Consider the following 16,927-nt stretch of genomic DNA (forward strand, 5'->3'; position numbering starts at 1 on the left):
ACACACACACACACACACACACACACACACACACACACACACACACATGACTGGAAGGCAATACCTGGGATGATGGGGCCCCACCCAGTCTCTTGGCATTCCTACTGAAACTGTTAAGAAGCCTGAAATGTTCCGAGAACTCGCAAGCAGCAGAGTAGTCAGGATAAGTGCTGTGCTTACCAGTACTTCTGTGTTCCCACCTGCCTGATACTCACACATCCACTTGTACAGTTTATATATAGTCTGGTCCCTGGACAAGCAACATCACCATCTGAAACTTGTTAGAAATGCAACTTCTCAAGCCATTTCTGAGACCTGTTAACCAGAAAACACCTTAGTGGGCCCAGTAATTTGTAGTTTAACAAATACTCCAGGTGATTTTGAAAAACACTAAACTTTAAGAACCACTGATAGAGAATATGGACAGGGAACACCTCAATTACTATGATCACTGTTGATCCCATGCCACAGTGTGAGGCCTTGGTGAGCCTGGTTGGGTCGGGACAAGCTATAAGAAGTGTTTTGCACACAACAGTTGAAGGCCTTTGGGGTTCTTTTCCCTTAGATCCTTGCCTTGCAAACTGTCCACAATAATAGTGGGATTGGCACCCAGCACCATCCTGGAAATTGCTAGAAGCACCGAATCTCAGGTCCCGTAACCTATTCCAGGTCTGTTGAATCAGAATCTTTATTTTAACTAGATCTCCTGTTGGTTAAATTGTATATTAAGTTTTAGAAGCACTGCTATCTCATACTCTAATTTCAGCCCTTAAAATCAATGCTTGCTCAACTACAGTGATTTAAATATCTTCCTTATGAGTTTTGCCCTATCCATGTATCACAGTTACTGTTATTTACTTAAAATTTCCATAGGAATCCAATTCACAATTTTAACAGAAATAAATTGGTTTATGGATTAAACTTTATACCAATTCTACTGAAGAAAAAACAGCTCAATTTGCAACCAATAGAGAGTATGCATAAAAATACAGTGAAAAGTAAGCAATATTGCTAAATTATAGCTAGATTCTGTTGGCTGCCAAAGGTTGCTGAGACTTCACTTCCTTGGTGGAAAGAGACAGGTAAAAGTGTTAAAGAAGTATTAGAGCATCTAGCTTAGAACTTAGACTCTCTCTAAGCAGGAGGATTGAAAGAGAATTGGAAAGGGAATAACCTCATCACTATGTCACTTACTATTATATAAAGTCTGATTCCTGGGAAACCAGGTATTATCTAGGTGACGGCCATTCTGCTGCTCATGGAACCATGCTTTGAGTGCAAGTCTGTAGATATGTCTGCATCAATAGAAAAGTAAGACACAGAAAGGACTTGCTCAGGGGAAGGCATGAAATGAGAGAAGGAGAGGAAATGGATGAAGTCTCCCACATAGGCTCCAGTACCTTCTGCTGCTGAAGGCCTACCCATCATCACAGGACACAGTGGTTGTAATGCCTCAGAGGTGGTTAGAGTCTGGGGGAAGATAAAGGCCTCTCGGTTTGGAGTATTTCATCAACAGATGAATTGTCTGGTCAGCATTAACACCTAATGGAAGTTAACTGTAGTGATTTGAGTCCAGAAACCATTAAACACATGTACACACTTCAGTCTCTCTTTTCAGGGGGTTCCTACCTGGCCTGTCAAGCATTTCTCGGCTGGAAATTGCCAAATGTCTCCATAAGAGGGACCTAGTTGTTGGTAATGTCATTTGTTCTAAGAAGAATTCTGAAGAAAAGAAACTCTGATCTTCTTAAATATACTGTTTCACCCCCAAAAATGAGTTTGTTTGTGGATCACCTTTGCCTCTCAATTGAATCTTGTCTACCTCTGAGCCTTGGTCTAGTTTCCTGCCTGTTTATTGCACAGCCCATTCAGCATTCACTGAGAAGACATTACCTGAGCTCTTATAATGCACACTGGGGAGAAGAGTCAAAGGAAACCAAGGCGACCAAGTTCATATGGGAAGCTTTCTCACTGGTACTGACAGAGAAAAGCAATCACGTCCCTTGGGTCCACACAGCTATGTAGCAGCCCCGCAAACCCAGATCTGGCACACTTTGCCAAAGTGCAGAACGCAAAACCAATTCAAGCCTCCGGATCCATGAGTAATAATGTTTGGTCACCAACAGGAGTCTAACTAGTCTGATAATTTCCTCTTCACACCCTGCAGTCGTGATCTTGGGGATAGTCGTGGTCTTGGACGATCCAAACAGACTCCATCTCCCTCAATTCAAAAACCATTTGCCAGCTCTTAGCCTGTGACATGTGATGCCAAAACAAGCCATTCTAATCTCCTCAGGCAAACTGCCAGTCAGCTCCATGTAAAATAATCAGCCAAATTTATGTTTAACTGAACTGACTAGGTGTTCGGTAAGTTTTTCCTTTTTTTGTTTTTTTCTTTTTCTTCTATGAATTGACAGGTCAAATCAATCAGAAGAAAATGCCAGCCTCCGGGAGGCAAAGCCTAAATTATTTCTCTGTGCTCTTTCCAAGAAAAAGTTAAAGTCACTCACCACATAGCTCCATGCCACGTTTGCTGAACTGCTAATGTCAGTTGCAAGAGAGGCAGGGAGAAATCAGTTTTATTTAGAAAAGAATTCATTAGCATTTACTATGTGCCAGGCATTTTTCTAAGCACTTTACTAAATTTAACTAGTTTTAATACTCTTAATAACTGAGGGACGTTATTAACCCATTTTACAGATGAAGAAACTGATTCACATGGAGGTTAAGTCACTGAGTGAAAAGCAGCTAGTGGGTGCTGGAGCCAGAATCACTCAAGTCTATCCAGGTTCTTGGCCACTGTACTACACGCTTCAACCTCAGACTCACTGTAGTCAAAGCACCCACCTAAGTTCACAGACATGCCTTTGGACACCTAAGGTCTGGAAAAATTAACGAATTGGAAGTCATGGAGCCCAGCAGTGGCCAAGACAGTGAGATAATTTCTTAGAAAAGATCTGGTAGGATTATAGCTGCCCTCTTCAAAACTGGCAGGTCATTATTAACAGAATGAACATAATTATTCTGTTTCTCAAAAGGCCAGGCTAGAACAAATGGTGAAAAATGGATGTGCTATTTCATTCATTCTTCTGTTGGCTTTGCTTTTTCCTTCCTTCATTCAAAATTATTGTGGGTACAACATAGGTGTTTATTAAGAGCACGGTCATCAGAGTCAAGCAGATGTGGGTGTGGGTGGTCCATGCTCTAATGTTTAAAAGCTGCAGGTGCCACATTTTCTTTATCTGTACATCTATCAAAGGACACTTAGGTCGCTTCCATATCTTGCTACTGTGAATAAGGCTGCAATGAACATGGGTGTGCAGATATCACTTCAAGAGACTGATTTCATTTCCTTCAGATATACCCAGAAATGGGATTGCTGGATCATATGACAGCTCTATTTTTAATTTTCTGAGAAATGGCCATACTGTTTTCCATGATTGCTCTATCATTTTGCATTGCCACTGACCTTACATAAGGGTTCCCATTTCTCTACATCTTTGCAACCGTTATTATCATGTAACTTTTTGAAAATAGTCATCCTAACAGGTGTGAGGTGATATCTCACGGTGGTTTTGATTTGCATTTCCCTGAAGATTAGTGATGTTGAGCACTTTTACATATACCTATTGGCCATTTGTATATCTTCTTTAGAAAAATGTGTGTTCTGTGATATATATACATATATATATATACACACATACACAAAATATATATATGAGATATATATGTACAAAAATGGAATATTATTAGACTGACATTTGTGACAACATGGACAAATCTGGAGGGCTTTATGCTAAGTGAAATAAGCCAAGGAAAGACAAATATGGTGTGGTTTCATAGAAACAGTAGAATGGTGGTTACCAGGGGCTGGCAGAAGGGTAACATGGGGTGATATAAGTCAAAGGGTACAAATTTGCAGTTTTAAAAAGAGTAAGTTCTAAGCATCTGATGTACAACATGGTGACCATAGGTAATAATACAGTGTTGTATACTTGAAAGTTGCTAACAGTAGGTCTTAAACATTCTCACCACACACACAAAAAAGAAAAAGTTAACTATGTTAATTATGTGAGGTAATGGCTTTGTTAATTATTTTGCTCTTGATAATTATTCTATAATGTATATGCATATCAAATCATTGTGTTGTATACTTTAAATATATACAGTTATATTTGTTAATTTTTCCTAAATAAAGTTTTGAAAATTAATAAAACATAAAAGCTTCAGTTGCCATGGGGATGCTATTACAGTCTCTTATCCTCATTCTCTTGATCTGTAAAATGGGCATGTACTTGTACTTAACCTCAGAGCACTGTGAAAATTAAATAAAATCATATAAGTAAAATGCCACGTATAGTGATTAACTCTACAAAAATTATTTTTTCTCTGTTACAAGCTTGATAGGAGATAAAATAAGTAAGACATGCCCCTGTCATTAGGCAGATAGAAATTGCAGTGCTGAACACTGTGATGTGGCTCAGAGAGTACCATGGGAACACAGAAAATAATTAACAACTTGAGGAAAGTGGTGAATGTTCTAACAAGGTTGTAACATCCTTTAAGTATTAAAAGAAACAGTTTTACAGTAGACAAGGGATATAAAGTCAGCAGAAATACCTTGCAAAAATTCAGGTGTGCATTTTTTAAAGGTGGATTTGAATGATTGTGACAAAAATATACAATTCTTTATCAAGTGGGGAATAAGGAGAGAAAATTAACTTGGAACTTTCAGATGGAGCTTGGAACTTAGCAGATGGAGCCTCTCAGCCGTGGAATAGGGTAGGCTTCTGCTAGGCTCTCATAACTAGCGAGTTAAGCAGAGGTTTGATAGCCATCACTCAAAAAAATGTGGTGGAGTGTCTCTCTGGGTGCTTGCTCTCACCTGAGATGTGATTTTGCATCTAAGATCACTTAGCCATTTTGAATGTCAATCTTCTCTGTAGAAAAAAAGCGCGGGGGGATAACATACTCAGGAGGAGACTTAAGGATCTTATATGATTGTGTGTGCAGAAGGATTTAAAAGATTCATCCATTCATTCAATGACTGTTCATTGACTATCTACTACATGCCAGAAATGGTCTAGGTGTTAGGAATACAACAGTGAACAGAACAATATATCTGTACTCATGGAGCTCATGTTCTAGTGATGTGAGGGAAAGATGATCAACACAAACTTATATAAGTATAGAGTGAGTTTTGTGGTGCCAAGTGCTACAGGGAAAATAGAGCAGGTAATGGGGCTAAGGAACACTGTGATGGGGGTGCAATTTTTCATCAGAGAAGGTGATCAGAGAAGGTCTCTGAAAAAGGTGAAATTTTACCTGCAGACCATGAAATCATGAGCCAAAGAAGGAGCAGCCAGATACAGGAGGCAGTAAGAGAGAATGGCTCCTAGGAGCCACGTGAAGTTCATAAACTAAAAGGACACTATTGTCATTTTTCTTAAATGTTGCTGAGACACGGACTAACATAATGATTATCGGAGTTGACAAAGAGAAGGTAACTGGGGTAGGTCAACCCTAATGAGTTGCTGTAGTGGAATGGTGGGAATAAAATCTAATGGGAGCGTGTTCAAGAAAGGACGGAAGGAGAGGAAAGGGAGGTAATGAATATAAATAACTCACTGAGGTTTGCTGTAAGGAGAGCAGAGAAATGGAGCTGTAGTTAAAGAGAAATGTGAGGTCAAGGAATAGGATGTTTTTTTCTTTCTTTTTCTTTCTTTCTTTCTTTCTTTCTTTCTTTCTTTCTTTCTTTCTTTATTTCTTTCTTTCTTTCTTTCCTTCTTTCAAGATGGTAGGCATCACAGTATATTTATATGCTGATTTGAACAATCCAACAAAGAGGAAAAAATTAATATATAGAAAAGTGAGGAGAGGACTGCTGGAAGTTTTTCTTAAGTAGAGGAGAGAGGGTGGGATCCAGTGCACAAAGAGTGGAGCCGGCCTCAAAGAGAAACATGGATATTTCATCCATAGAGATAGGAGGGAATGCAGAGTAAAATGGGCTCACATCCAAAGAGGATGGAAGATGTGATTCATCCTTTCTGCTTTCTTTTGATGTGTTAATCAAACGGAGCAAGGTTAATAGCAAAGACTTGGTATGGGATAGGGAGTAACTGTATAAGGTTTGAGAAAGAGAGAAGATACAAACAAAATGGTCATCTAAGATAGTAAGTAGAGGACTGAATGGTCTGGAGCAAGGTCATCAAACTACAGCTTGTGGGCCAAATCCAGCCCACTGTTTATTTTTGTAAATACTTTAGTTGGAAGATGACCATGCCAATTCATTTTTGTACTGTCTGTGGTTGCTTTCCTGCTAGGATTGCCAAATTGTGACAGAAACCGTATGGCCCCCAAAGCTTAAAATACTTTCTATATTTGATACTTTATAGAAAACATTTATGAAACCCTGGTCTAGAGAATTGAGTTGGATTTTGAAGCAGTGTTAAGAGTCACAGGGTAACAGTCATAAGTTTGAAGCGAGACTGGTCAACATGGGTGTGACTGTGTACATATATGGAGGTGGGAGTGGGGAAGGAAAATCCTCTTCAGACAACTTCAGCTGTTCAAGTACGTGTGTATAAGAGGAAGAGAGCTGGAATTAGCCTGGTTGGGTGTTCAGCCAGGCAAATATAATAAGGGGGAAAGAAGGGTAGAGGGACTGAGGGAGGATAAAAGGGATGAATAATGACCTTAGACTCAATGATGATTAAGTGAGGTCATGAGGGGAAAAGTGACAGTAAAATGAAGTATCAGTGGATTCTATGTCTTAGTGAGCTTCAAGAAATACTAAATTGGAGTATTAATGGGAATAAGCACTAAAGGCATGAGAAGAAAAATGATCCTTGAAATTAAAATTATGGAGGGGTCGCCAGTTTTGAAAATAAGGAAAGGCAAGTGAATCAGTTTGACAAAGTGAGGCTAAAAGAAAGCAAATGTAATATGTGTTCTTCAGGAGGATCCCATACAAACGTAAGAGATTATTTCCAATTTCCTAGACCTGAATTTTGCACATTGTACAGCATTTTAATTTGAGGAGCACATTTGGAAAGCGTGAGCAATGAAGAACATCCCGTGTTTGTCTCGTTTCCAAGAGATCAGTGAAATTGCACTAGAAACAGGGAAAATCAAAAACAGGTAGGAGAAAGTATATGAGCTTGCAATGTCTTATTAATAACTCCATCTCTCCAGGGAAATGGCTCCAACTGAAAGACACTACCCAGGATTACTGTCCCTGGAATGACTTAGATGACAGATAGAAAGCAGGAACTGCAGATTTCATTATTTCCCCTCACTGTTGGTGAAATGGAGTACAGGATGAATTATGTGAGGTTTTTCAGATCTTTCCAAACTAAACACATTTTGTCAGTTTTCAAAATCATAAAGAATGACCCATCTTCCTACCCTTACCCTTGACCCTACGCACATAGCTTTTTCTTTTTTAATCACTGTGTCTTACATCAGACATTTTAAATGGGGAGATCGCTGGTCTTAGCTGACTTTGTCCATGTTTGCCATTCTTCCTGATCCATCTTCAAAGTTATGGATGCACTCCAAACTGATTAAATGGATCGCAGCCTTTTAGAGAGTTCAAAACCAGCTGGTTCCAGTCAATTGTATTCCTTCCAATTGGCAAGCATTATATGTAGGTTTTTTTCCTCTGGAGGCTGACCCTACAGTTGGTGATTGATGATTTGATATTATGCCTTTCAGGCTGCAGTAACATCTCACCCCAAGTGAAAGTCCATGAATCTATCTAGATCTTGGGTTATCCCATCTGCCCACCACAAAACACTGCATATGAGTTTATTTTTAAGTTCAGTTATATATTCAAGGAGATATTTACCCATTTATTTTATTCAATATTTATAGAATGAATACACACACACACACACACACACACACATACACACACACACAATCCACTGGTTGTGAGGAAACAGAGATGAAAGGGACAATTCCTTGTCCAAGAACATAACAGACTCCTCAGGAGAAAGAAAAATAGACAATAAAAATTGTGATAAGTAGTAACATAGAAGAAATCAGGAGGAAAATAAAAGAGGGACATCTAAGAGCCTAGAGCAGGGTTTCTCAATCTCAGCACTACAGATATTTTGGACTAGATAATTATTTGTTGTAGGGACTGTTCTAGGTATTGTAGAATGTTTAGGTGCATCCCTGACCTCTACCTACTAGATGCCAGTAGCAACTTGCCCATCCTCCCAAGTTGTGACAACCAAAAATGTCTCTAGACTTTATCAGTGTCCCTAAGGGAAGAGGGAGACAAAAATCACATTTGAGAACCACCAAACTAGAACATCAAAGAAACTTACCTAGAGGGGGTTGTACTAGAGCTAGATCTTTAAGGATGAGTAGTCATTTCCTAAATAAACAGAATGAAAAATTATTTTTTTAAGCAAAGGAAACAGCACATGAAGAGATAGCATATTCATAAAATTGTAATTTAATGGGACTGCAGCACAGACAAAGAACAGGCCATAGAAGGATAGACTTCAAAGATAGATTGGACCCCAATTAATCAAAACATGCATAATTGGAATATATTTTGGCAGTTACAAAGCAAGTCGTATATTATCAGAATTACCTATGTAGATATTCAAATATATAGACATCTAATTTCATTCTTATTGAACCAGAATCACTGAGAATAGACCTCAGGAATACATATATTATAAAATCCCTTAATTAGTTTAGGGAATTCTCGGAACCTTTTTACTCAAAGTTGGGTACTTGTTAAAAATGTAGAATTTTATTGCAAACCTACAAAATCAGAATCTGCAATTTCACAAGATCCCCCAAGTGATTCCTATGTCAAAATTAAGATGCACTGCTCTGGTCTAGAGGAAATCTTTTAAGAGCACAGGAGTAAGTACCATAAATGACCACCAGAAATATACAGTAGGATTTTTCAGCACTGTTAGTTAAGAAATAAGAGGAATTTACATGAAAACATGCAATATTAGACCACTCTTTTCAAATTTGTCCCACATGGTAAGTTGAAGATTTATTAGTAATATAAAATATGATCAGATTCCAACAAATTATTTGGGAAAGCAAGGGAGAGGTGAATGCCACCATTGATCATAAAGTAACTTCTTAGGACCCCAAATCCAATCCTGATGTAAATCTGCATTTCTCAGGATCAAGAAAAAAATATCAGTATTTTAGAGCCAATGAAACTCAGAGAGAAATTTACTCAGTGCTGGAATAATGAAAAGAAATAGATAGATATTAATTTTAATAGCATTTCACATTTGTCATTCCAGATTAACATGCTTTAATTCCAGGTTGAAGTGGAAATTTACCTACCTATACACAGTAGAGAGGTAGCTGACTACAGAAACTAATCATAATGACCATTTGGAAAGCATTTACAAATTGCCTGGCACTGACTGTGCTATGTTTCACATAAGCAATGGTTTGTCATAGGAATTATTATTCCATTTCACAGATGAAAAAACTGAGATTTTATGTAGGAATGTTCATGATCTCACAACTAATAAGCAGTAGAGTCTGAATGCAATCCCCCATTATCTGAACTCTTATCCCTTGCTCCTGACTGCTCTAACTTAAACATAATTGTTAACCAACACATATTCAAGCCCCAGCCATACCATTCTGCAGGCTTAATTATAAAACATCTGAGTTTGTTTCTCCATCTGTAAGTCAAAAACTGTAATATTTACCCTCACAGGTTTTTATGATTAACTGAGATCAAGTCTGAGAAAAAAGCATTGTACGATGCAAATCACAATTGAGCAAACTTCAGCCAAGATGGCAGAATGTGACTATGGAGAAATCTGGCTCCATTGCAAACATATAAAAAGTTTTAAGAGATGTTAAAAAGAAAGTAAGTTTGTGATGATAAGCATCTCAAAGAACACTAAAAAGGAATAGAAACACATAGAGGTAAGCAAGAGCTCATGTTTAGGTTTGTGTTTGAGATCTAAAACAGGAAGAAGGTCCCAGGAGTTCATATGCACTGGACAATGTGTGTCCTCCATGTAATGGGGCACAGGAATATAGGATTTAGCTTGGCTCTCCAACCACCACTGGGGACCACCATGAAAACTGAGGGCTGAATAGAACCGTGACCATGGTCATGAGTTAGTTGTTGAGTATAATGGAGAAACATGGTCCCACAGGAGAAATCAGAGAAGTCATGGGCACACTCTGATGCAAAACTTTTATACTCAAGAAGTGTTTTGATCTGTCACCTTAAAACTCTACCTGAGGTGAGAAGTGAAGGATTGAACAGAGAGGAGGAGGCAACCCTAAATATGCTAAACATAAGCATGAGTGTGTGTAAAAAAAAAAAGGGAAATTTCCAGCCAGAATGAGTTCCTACAGATGTTATTGGAAGGGAAATACTGCACATCAGAAATTCCAAGAATTCCAGGTCCTTCAAGGCCCAGTCCAGTGCAATCTCCTCTAAAAGGAGAACGTTTATTCCCCAGCTCCATCCTATTCCGCTTTGAGTAGGGCAGGACAATACTGTAATTAGGAGAACACTCAGCTAGGTTTACACTCCTGTGCTACTGAAGAACGTTGGCAATGTAACTCAAGCAGTGCCTCAGTTTCCACATTTGTGAAATGGGCATGATGATAGTACCTAACACAGAGAGTTGTGAAAATTTCACCAGTTAACTCACATAACACACTGAGAACTGAGCCCACAGTAAGTACTGGACAGAGAGCTGTGCCTTTGACCTTGCACAGCTGTCTCTGGTTAATTGTGATTATCATGCAGAATTGTGTTTCTATCGAATGTGTGTTTCTCAAGAGTAGGAATCTCTCTAATCTCTAGAGTGTAATGGTTGGGTAAATAGGTTAGGCAGCTAGTGAAGTGATTCTGGCTTGAAGTAATAAAAGACAATTACCTGTGAAAATAGAAAAAGACACTGTGATGGTTTGGGAAAAGTACTAAATGAGGAGAAAGTAGATCCAACAACTCTGTCTCTGATTATCTACAGCATTGGACAAGTCATTCCTCTGCTCCAGAACCTCACTCTTTCATTACTAATGTGATCATACTGGGCTATAAAACTTCAAAGATATCTTTTATCTCTAAGGTCTTATGAAACTGTACATCATGCATCTAAATTGATGCAATCAGAGATCCTGAGGTGAGTTACGCCACTATTACATATACCCTTCTGGACAATAGATTAAAAACTATATAATGTCAAGACCTAGAAATCTGACAGTGAACTTCAAGGGAAAAGGAATATAGTCAGGTTCTGTGCCACTGTGTGGTTTATACTTGGACTTCATCCACTCATCTTTGAAAAGCAGTGAAAAGGATAGATAAGATTTCTGTCTTCCTGGAGCTTACAATTTAGTGGAGAGACAGAAGAAATAGAACAACAAATAATGAAAAAACTGTACGTTGTGATACACGGTATGAAGGAAAGAGGGCGCTGAAGTCAGGAACCACAGTGTCCTGGTGAAGGAGAGCTTGGGGAGGGGATGGTCAGGGACCTCTACTTTGAGCTGTTGACATTAAACTGAGACCTAGACCTGAAGGCTAAGGAGACCAGGGAAAGAGATGTCCAAGCAATAAAGACAACCAACACTAAAATCATCAGAAAGAAGTAGTCTGCATGTTGGAGAACCTAAGAAAGAATTTAGTGTGACTGGTAAAAAGGAGTGAGACGGAGAAAGGGAAAAAATGAGCCTGGTGGGAGCTGTGACCTTGGAGTACCTGGCTAAAAGATTATCCATTATTTAACTTCAGTGATAGAAAATAAATTAAGCAAAAATATTATAGCAAATATTAACTGAGATCTTATTATTTGCCAGGTGCTGTCCTGCATGTGTTTCATGTATTAATTTATTTAGTCCTCACAACAGCCCTATGAGGTGGGATCTATTATTATCCCATTTTGCAGATGAGGAATCTCAACAAAGAGTGATTAGTTAACTTGCTGAAGATCATACAACCAGGACATCTCTAAACCAGATTCTTTCCTAGGCAGCCTGACTACAGACCCTGGGCTCTTAACAAATGTGCCAATAGGACTGTGTTTCATAACTTGGAGGTTTCAGGTGCTTGATTTGTACAGACTGAAAACATTCCATAAGTGATTTTGATTTCTCTTTTCCCAGCTTTATGAAGAAGCACTGCTTGACATGATACAACAAAGAATACATGGAGTGTTTGTGAACTCCGTGGGCTCAAGTCCTTCAGAATGAAAGGTGCAACTTTTAAAAGAACAGACCAGTGAGCAAGGGGGCTGCTGCTGCTATTAGAAAGACCCTTTTTTTTTTAAACATATCTCATGACACATTTAGCCTGTGTCTTCTGGCTCAGTGAAATTAACCTCACTTGATTGATATTAGTCTGGACCAGTATTTTCAGTTAAAAAAACAACCAGATCCACAGGCAAAGATGCTGAGACTTCTTTGAACCTCAATTTTCTCATCTGTGAGATGAGGAAGATTATATATCTATGTGTAAGGATAAGTAGATAGTTTAGATAGCTAGATAGCTAGATAGATATAGATAGATCATAAAAGTCATCTAATGTCACTGCTATTATTAACATGTTAATAATGGCAATCTATATGTATATAGATTATCCCCATTATACAAATGAAGATGCTGAGGCACAGTGATTAAGTAACTCATTCAAGGTCATAGAGTTAGTTACTAGTGGTGTCAGGATTCACGGTCACTGAATCCATCTTCAGAGTTTGTTCTCCTAACTACCACCCTATACACTCCCTCATGCATATCTTAATTAGCCCTCCTTTACTAGTGTCAGAAAAGACTAGTATTCCTTTTGCTTTTCCTATCTTTACAATACAGTGTAGCAACACTGAATAATATTTCTGAGAGCTGTCAAAGAGAGTAACCAATTAAAATGGAAGAAAATGTCAGTTTCTTCTTTGCAGGGGAAATCCTTAAAATAACATTTTATCTCACCTCCCTGACTTTGTATTTAAATAGGCAGGCCAAGACATCTGGGTAGAATTCAGCTTTTTTAAGGCATTCTAAGTTAGGTCATATCCTATGTTCCCACAAGACTTTCTTTGTCCTGCTCCCATAACCCTATCCAGAGCCATTAAATAAACGTCTTAATAGCTTTGATGACTTAGCCTATATATGCTCTCGAGTTGTATCCATCATATCCCACAGCAGAGTGGATGAACCTCCATAGCATGTGTGTGTCCATAGGGAGAACTAAACCCATTAGGGCCTGGCTGTGCTAACAACATACCCTCTTTGTTTCAATAGCACCTCAAACTACATCGTTGAGACTGCCATTCTTCATGATTATGCCTCTTTCTTATACAAGTGATAGAGGGTAGGGGCTGTCTCTTATTTGTTTCAGAAAATACAAGTGATAGAGGGTAGGGGCTGTCTCTTATTTGTTTCAGAAAATTTCAGGATTTTTTTTTCTGTAAGAAAGATATAATTAAAGACACTGCTAAGTGTCTCTTTCTTGCTTTTTGAGTCTTCTATATGAAGCTTCCTACGAGAAATTTCTTTTTTTAATTGCCAAAAAATCTGCAATTTTATGGGATTTTTTGTAGAAAATCAAAACTGTTGTAACTCCCTGTCTTTGCATGCATCTTTATTTGTTTTTGGTCAATGGAAAACTCAAGGCCAATTCTATCTATCATTTATTTACCTATCAAGCTATCTCTCAGACTAGTCTAGGAAAGGAACATATTATTGAATACTTAGAGAATGAGTGAATTAATTCAGGAATTGATACCATAGCTATAGCCTAAACTCCCTTACTAAGTATCTTGAAATGATATGTCATGGATGAATAACAAAGGGATTAAATGGGAAAATATTGTTCTTGTCACACAAAGCCATCTGTACAGCTGGAAGAAAAACTCAGTGTATATAAGGTATCAATATTTTCCCTACAAAGAGAAAAGCATTATCACACATTTTTAATAAAAGCAAAAAGGGGCTAAATACAGAAATAAAGAAATGCACACAGCTTTTGGCAAACAAAATAGCCAAGAGAACACATCTAATCAATCCAAACTAAAATAACTATATAACACTATTTGGTCAAAATCCAAGCTATACCTGCAATCCAAATATAAAACCTTCCATGCCAAATAACTGCTGAAATAAGTTGACTTCCTGTGATTCTCTCTGTAGTAAACAACTATTGTCTAACGCCCCCTGTTCCTTGGGGAAATAGCTTCTTTCTTGTCTACACACTACCCACAGTGCCTGCCAGTCCTGGACAGAAAATGTAATCTTGACCCAATGAATCACAACTACTGGCCACTGTGTTTAGTCCAGGGACGGACAAATGAATCATGTTGAGTCAATAAGAGCCTCTCAGATTATTCAGTTTGGAACTGGAAGTAAAAGATTACAAAGTATAGTAGAGGGGCAAGTAAATTGTGTGTGTGTGGTGTGTGTGTGTGTATGAGAGAGAGAGAAGAAGAAGAAGGAGAAGGAGGAGGAGAAGGAGAAGGAGGAGAAGGAGAAGGAGAAGAAGAAGGAGAAGGAGAAGGAGAAGGAGAAGGAGACGGAGGAGGAGGAGGAGGAGGAGGAGGAGGAGGAGGAGGAGGAGGAGGAGAAGGAGAAGGAGAAGGAGGAGAAGGAGAAGGAGAAGGGGGAGAAGAAGGAGAAGAAGGAGGAGAAGAAGAAGAAGAAAAGAAGAAGAAAGAAGAAGAAGAAGGAGAAGGAGAAGGAGGGGGGAGGAGGAGGAGGAGGAGGGGGGAGGAGGGGGAGGAGGAAATAGACCTAAAGACCTCATTTAAATCATTTGTCCCTTTCATGCCTGAAATCAGCTTCACCTCTGGACTCAGACTGAGCTAGGGTTCCCCCACTTGTAATTGCAAGTGTTCTCAGTAATATATTTCCCCTACCATTCTTTCTTCAGCCATACTAAGCTATTAAACTACTTGCTATTCCCAGGTTAGAAGTAACCTTTTCATATCTCTGCATTTTGCACATATACCCTCTATTCTGGTTATTAACTGTTGTGTAACAAACTACCCCAAAACTTGGTGGCTTAAAACAATCCTTTATTTTGCTCATAGTTTTGAGAACATGAATTTAGAGATGGTCCAGCTCCAAGTGGCTTCAGCTAAAGTAATTTGGGCTGAAGGATACACTTCTCAGACAATTTCTTCATGCACATGTCTGGTGCCTTGACATGAGGCTCCCTGGGCTCTCCTCAGTGTGATGTCTCATCCTCTGAGACTCTCCACATGGCTCAGGTACACTTCTGAGATGAGTTCCAACAGGGACTTTGTAAAAGCAACTCTAAGAGGCCCAGGTGGAAGTTGTAAGATTTTTTTAATATCTAGCCTTGGAAATCACACAGCAACAATTCTGCCACAGTTTACCAACCAAGGGCGGATGCAAGAGCTAGCCCAGATTCAAGGGTTGGGACCCCACAAAGACAGGGTTACTGTGAGGTGAGGTTTATGAGGGTGGAAGGAGAGATCTTTAGAAACCAACTATCATCCACCCCTCTCTTTCTGGAATGGGATGTCCTTGTTGTCCTGGTTACTCTTGCACATCCCTGGGCTCTTAGCATGACCATTCCCTTCTCTAAGAAGTCTTTCTTTCGCCACGTGTACATAATTCTGACATAGTATGTGGTACATCTCTTTGCAGTATGATTTACAAGTCTGCCTCTATATGAGACTCTGAATACCTTGAGGGGATTAACAATGTGTCAATTCACCTTTATATCTGAGAATCTACTTATCGCTGGTGCTCCGTAAATATTGACCAGGTGAATAAGCATACACATGCCAACACATTTACTCTTTAGGCTGAGAAAACTCACAATAGATGGATTCAAGTAGAATTCTTGCTCCTGGAGAAGTTTCTGGGTCAAGACTATGTCAGCTTGTGGACTATTCCCCCCCATGATATATTCACACATGATGTCAACTAATATTAGAATATAACAAACTGATGCAGCTGAAAGTAGCCAAAGCAACTGATGTCAGAGTGTTTCATGATCCTGTCAGCTTGATGAGTCTTTCTCACACAATTCAAGCAAACTTGTGAAGTTATACATTTATTTGGACAGCCAGAGACACAAAAATTTAAACCAGGACAAAATGCAGCTGAGGCTTAGTCAGAGGAAAATTATTTTCTGTGATTTGTCTAATTTGATATATCATAATACTGAGTCTCAATTTGACTGTAAGCTATGCAGATGATTCCTTGACTAAGTGCATTATACTACCTCCTGCAAATGAGAAATGTGGGCTTATATATAAGCAAAAATACAAACACTTGAATTTAAGTTCAAATAACCATGAGAGTGAGGTGTTCATCCCAAACATTATAATAGAAAATTGGATTCTTCTATGCTCCCTTTCTTTCAACTTACTGAGTTTTTCTGTAAAGCTTATAATAGCTTATTCTGTAGAATGCCCAATTTTTTACAAAGGAGAAAGCTGGAAGGATTGAAAAATGGGGGTAAATATGTGCAAGTAATGACTATTCAGCTTAAACTTATCTGTAATTATTTTACTATGAAAAGTTATTTTTTTATTGAAATATAGTTGACATACAATATTATGTTAGTTTCAGGTGTAAAACATAGTGATTCAACATTTATATACATTACAAATTGATCATCACCATAAATCAAGTAACCTTCTGTCACCATACAAAGTTGTTACAATACTACTAACTATATCCTCTATGCATACATTACATCCCTGTGACTTATTTATTTTATAACTAAAATTTTGTACCTCTTAATCCTCTTCACCTGTTTCACTCAACTCCTTCACCTCCCTCCCCTCTGACAACCACCAGTTTGTTCTCTTATTTTGTAAGTTTGTTTCAGTTTTGGGTTTTTTTCCATTTTTTTGTTTCTTAGATGTCACATATAAGTGAAATTACATGGTATTTGTCTTTCTCTGTCTGACACATTTCACTTACCATAAT

Source organism: Monodon monoceros, unplaced genomic scaffold (genome assembly GCF_005190385.1).
Source record: "Monodon monoceros isolate NGI ecotype Baffin Bay Population unplaced genomic scaffold, NGI_Narwhal_1 Super_Scaffold_20, whole genome shotgun sequence".
Taxonomy (NCBI): Eukaryota; Metazoa; Chordata; class Mammalia; order Artiodactyla; family Monodontidae; genus Monodon; species Monodon monoceros.